The sequence below is a fragment of the Taudactylus pleione genome, unplaced genomic scaffold (genome assembly GCF_031769625.1).
Source record: "Taudactylus pleione unplaced genomic scaffold, aTauple2 ptg000903l, whole genome shotgun sequence".
Classification (NCBI taxonomy): domain Eukaryota; kingdom Metazoa; phylum Chordata; class Amphibia; order Anura; family Myobatrachidae; genus Taudactylus; species Taudactylus pleione.
In genome coordinates this window covers 716,881-722,639 of record NW_028285304.1, presented here as the reverse complement: position 1 = coordinate 722,639, position 5,759 = coordinate 716,881, and positions in this window count along the sequence as shown.

Below are 5,759 nucleotides of genomic sequence, written 5' to 3'. Positions count from 1 at the left end.
ATTTTTTGTGTTTGTGAATTGTGTGCGCAGTAGCCGCACGTGCATCAACAAAGTAGTGCCAAGCGTGCGCCTATGTCATAAGTAAAGGGCCGGCTGGCTTGACCGTTAAAGGGTGCTGTAACCCCCAAAGTACACTCCAAACCAAATAAAAAAATATTTTCTGTGTTTGTGAATTGTGTGCGCAGTAGCCTCATGTGCATCAACAAAGTAGTGCCAAGCGTGCGCCTGTGTCATAAGTAAAGGGCGGGCTGGCTTGACCGTTAAAGGGTGCTGTAACCCCCAAAGTACACTCCAAACTAAATGAAAAAATATTTTCTGTGTTTGTGAATTGTGTGCGCAGTAGCCGCACGTGCATCAACAAAGTAGTGCCAAGCGTGCGCCTGTGTCCCATAAATAAAGGGCTGGCTGGATTGACCGCTAAAGGGTGCTGTAACCCCCAAAGTACACTCCAAACCAAATAAAAAAATATTTTCTGTGTTTGTGAATTGTGTGCGCAGTAGCCGCACGTGCATCAACAAAGTAGTGCCAAGCGTGCGCCTGTGTCATAAGTAAAGGGCCGGCTGGCTTGACTGTTAAAGGGTGCTGTAACCCCCAAAGTACACTCCAAACCAAATAAAAAAATATTTTCTGTGTTTGTGAATTGTGTGCGCAGTAGCCGCACGTGCATCAACAAACTAGTGCCAAGCGTGCGCCTGTGTCATAAGTAAAGGGCCGGCTGGCTTGACCGTTAAAGGGTGCTGTAACCCCCAAAGTACACTCCAAACCAAATAAAAAAATATTTTCTGTGTTTGTGAATTGTGTGCGCAGAAGCCGCACGTGCATCAACAAAGTAGTGCCAAGCGTGCGCCTGTGTCATAAGTAAAGGGCCAGCTGGCTTGACCATTAAAGGGTGCTGTAACCCCCAAAGTACACTCCAAACAAAATAAAAAAATATTTTTTGTGTTTGTGAATTATGTGCGCAGTAGCCGCACGTGCATCAACAAAGTAGTGCCAAGCGTGCGCCTATGTCATAAGTAAAGGGCCGGCTGGCTTGACCATTAAAGGGTGCTGTAACCCCCAAAGTACACTCCAAACCAAATAAAAAAATATTTTCTGTGTTTGTGAATTGTGTGCGCAGTAGCCGCATGTGCATCAACAAAGTAGTGCCAAGCGTGCGCCTGTGTCATAAGTAAAGGGCGGGCTGGCTTGACCGTTAAAGGGTGCTGTATCCCCCAAAGTACACTCCAAACAAAATGAAAAAATATTTTCTGTGTTTGTGAATTGTGTGCGCAGTAGCCGCACGTGCATCAACAAAGTAGTGCCAAGCGTGCGCCTGTGTCCCATAAATAAAGGGCTGGCTGGATTGACCGCTAAAGGGTGCTGTAACCCCCAAAGGGCACTCCAAACAAAATAAAAATATATTTTCTGTGTTTGTGAATTGTGTGGGCTGTAGCTGCACGTGCATCAACAAAGGAGCAGCGCCAAGCGTGCGCCTGTGTCCCATAAGTAAAGGGCCGGCTGGCTCATTTCTTAAAGGGTGTTGTAACCCACAAAGTGCACTACTCTCCAGCAAAAATAAAAAAATATTTTCTGTGTTTGTGTGCGCCTTAGCCGCCCGTATATATCAAATTGATATAACATAAATGGAGGACCAAACTTTCTCCGATAAAAATAAAATAGAAAAAGATCAAGAACCACTTCCTGCTAGTGCTGAAGCTGCTGCCACTAGTCATGACATAGACGATAACATGCCATCAACGTCGTCTGCCAAGGCCGATGCCCAGTGTCATAGTAGAGGGCACATACAATCCCAAATGACAAAGTTCAGGAAAATGACCTTAAAAAAACATTTAAATCATCTGAAGAGAAACGTAAACTTGCCAATATGCCATTTATGACACGGAGTGGCAAGGAATGGCTAAGGTCTTTCCCTATGTTCATGACTAGTGGTTCAGCTTCACATGACGATGGAAGCCCTCCTCCCGCTAAAAAAATCAAACAAGTTAAGCTGGCAAAAGCACAGCGAAGAACTGTGCGTTCTAAGAAGATATCACAAATCCCCAAGGAGAGTCCAAGTGTGGTGGCGGTTGCGATGCCTGACCTTCCCAGCACTGGACGGGAAGAGGTGGCTCTTTCCACCATTTGCACACCCCCTGCAAGTGCTGAAAGGAGCACCCACAGTCCACTTGCTGATATGCAAATTGAAGATGTCACTGTTGAAGTACAACAGGATGAGGATACTGGTGTAGCTGGCGCTGAGGAGGAAGTTGGCGAGGAGGATTCTGATGGTGATGTGGTTTGTTTAAATCAGGCTCCGGGGAGACAGTTGTTGTCCGTGGGATGAAAAAGCCCATCACGGTCATGCCTGGGCAGAAGACCAAACATTCCACCTCTTTGGTCTGACAATATTTCTATCCAAATCCGGACAACAACTGTCTTGCCATATGTACCATATGTAAAGGTGAAATAAGTAGGGGTAGGGACGTTAACAACCTAGGAACATCCTCCCTTATACGGCACCTGCAGCGCGTTCATAAAAAGTTACTGTCAAGTTCAGAAACTTTGGCTAAGACCGTAAGCAGTCCAGGGACACTGTCGAAACCGGATAATTGGGTAAGACAGAATCTGTTTGCAATCAGGAAAACCTGCACTACGCCATCTTGTGAATGGCAGCAAGACTCCATTTTAGAAAAGAAAGCTTACACAAGCGCCATTTTGTCAAAAATACATAGTACACAAACCACAGTGCAAAGTTGCTAAAAGTAGCACGAACAGCATTTTAACAATCTTCCCCAAACACATACCGACCAGAATACATAAAATAACTTTCCAACACACTAAAATCACCACAGACTTATATTTGAGCAACAGCAAGGCAGTGGTGTTTTCCCCGCATACATACATTTAAAAGCAATGGTCCCGTAAAGGAAAAAGGATAATTATTACTTGGTTTAAACGCAATGTCAGTATATAAAGAAATTAATGTTTTCTGTAACTATGGCTTAGTAAATGACAATTGGACTGTGTGTAGAACCGTACTGATCTACTCTGTTTCCACAGCATTCCGGTGACATCAATATGAAGATCAGAACATGCGGCTATGAAATATGAATGTTAGAGAGAATAACTATTTGAAATATTGTAAGCCATAAGCAGCTTAGATTTGCATGTGGGGGATGCAAAGGGAGGTTGGAGACCTTTTGTATCCATTTGAAATTGTCCAATAAATGCCCTGTAACAGATTTCTAACCCTTACCAAAGAACAATGACATTGTGTAGGCTTGTTTACATTTTTGTCCAAAGGACTGGTTATTCCAGTCTAATCAATAGAGATAGCTAACTGGGACTAGAACATAATTAACAGTAGTTTCAAGAAACCAAAAGGATACTCCCTTTCTGATGACCTCACAGGTAAAAGGGGGCGGGAACATAGCATGCACATTCTGAGAACACACAAGCCAGCAGACACACTTGCAAGAGGGGAGATTTGGAAGAGAGGTTCCCTCTCTCACAAGACAACGGAAAATGGGTCTCAGTTCCCCTGGGACATAGCTAAGTATAAATTGTGCAATATTTAGCCTATTTGGGTGTCTGAAGCTATTTTTGGTGTTAATCTGTTATTAGCTTAGCATGGTTTGTGGTTTATAGTTTTCTAAGGATATTCATGAGTCTGTGTTAGCATACAGTGGATGATATAATGTTATTTAATCTGTACTTTTCATCTACACTGTAGGGTACAATAGTCTGTTATCAGCATGCAGGAAAGGGATTGATTATGGAGTTTTTGTAATATTTGTAAATGATTGATGCTGGTTGATTGAGATCCTCTGGTGAGCTGTGTTAGGGCCTTCCCATGTGCTCTGTGTTAGGGCCTTCCCATGTGCTCTGTGTTAGGGCCTTCCCATGTGCTCTGTGTTAGGGCCTTCCCATGTGCTTGAACAATATCTCTGCTTGGGAGAGATAGGCTTGGTATGTGTTGTATACTCATGAATGTAATCATAGGGTGGTATCAGTTATATATTATGGAAGTTGAATTAATAACAGCTTTGAATGGTCATAAGTAATTGCCGTGTGGGTCAGATAGGTATATTGTCTGTAGTTTATTAGAGATGGCTACTTCCATGTGGGGTGAACAAAGGAAATTATAATTCTACCCAGTTATGGTGTTGTATGGGTCAGATAGGTATATTGTCTTTATTATAATTGTGATCAATGATGGATGTATGATTTACAGAGTTACAACTTAATGTGAGTTTTCAAATTGGAGTTTGCCTAGGGATCATGAGGCTTGCAAACAAAGGAAGAGCATGTGCTTCAGACCTTCCCCCTCCCCACGGTCTAGTGGGTACTGGATGAGGTCTGTTGTAGGATGGTATTGTTGTATATTGGAATCAGCTTGTGTTGTACATGTTGGAATATTAAATGGTGCAGTGTTTGCCTGATGTGTTGGCATATGATATCCAGCTTGCATATTTAATTAACTATGGCATTATGGGAGATTTCAATGAGGTAGCTTCATAATGGAGTTTGTTTATAGACCATGCGGTTAGGATAATAGGGCAGGAAGCATTCCCAACCCCCCAACCCCCCCCTCACACACAAACACACACACACCATCACCAGCCATCTTGAACATGTGCTCTCAGCAGACATTGATATCTCTCTCATTGTATTTTGATGTGTCTCTTTCTTTCTCTCTCTCTCTCTCTCTCTCTCTCTCTCTCTCTGTCTCTCTGTCTCATATTGCTCATTGTATTTTGAGCTTTAATAACCGTTTCATGTATATTAACTGTACCTTATGACCTAATGTTTGTACAATTTATTTGCGCTCATTATTAGATCATAGCGTTGTAACATCTGTACTTTTACCTGAATAATAATCTTTAGCGCGTTGGACCGCTATTCAACTGTCTCAGTATTTCATTAATGGTATAATCAAACACAGCGCTAATTAGCGACATCTTGTGGTTTTAGAAGGTATAAGCAGGTTTTATCTTAGAGGTTTATAGGCAGGTTTTGTCTTAGAGGTTCTAGGCAGGTGAATCTTAGAGGTTTATAGGCAGGAATGTATTAAAAGGTTTATTTACAAATGCAACAGTGGGGGCTCATCCGTTTATCACGTTATCTGATACATGGTAACACTCGGTCAGTTCTCTCTCAGCAAAAGGGTGGAGGCACCTTTTGAGAGACGCATTAGTCTTTCATTACCATAGTGTTGCTGAGAGCGTACTGCCGGTTATTGTGTAGAGGAAGCGCTGATCAGAATCCAGGGAAAAAAGTTTTTTTTTCTCTGTTGATAGAACCTTACGTTTAGAGGGGTGCCGCAGTATTGAGTATGCGGCTGAGACGCATTTTTGCATACGCAGTTAAAAAGTCATTATACGCTTGTGTGGTAGTCGCATGATTGTGTATGCGGCCGGTCGCACAATAGCGTATACGCACTTCCGGTTCTGCTGCCACGTGTTTGAACAAAGCCATTAAGGTTTACATTTTTTTCTATCTACCAATATCTGGGTTAAACGTTTATTTTCTGCGCAGAGAAAAAGTGTGTAACAGTGAGTGTATTGTTGGTAGGGGTAATTTATTCCCTAAAGTTAAGGGTAACGTATGATCCTTAAGGGCTAGGTGCAAGGGTTAGCCTAGTTGCTCGGTAAGCAGCTTTACCGTTCTAAACACAGTAGCAGGTGTAAATGTTGTGTAGAGGTGCGTGAGAGTGGCCGACATATAAACTCTCATAGGTCTGGAAGTTACCTTACTAAAGCTTATCCGGGTCTGGAAGT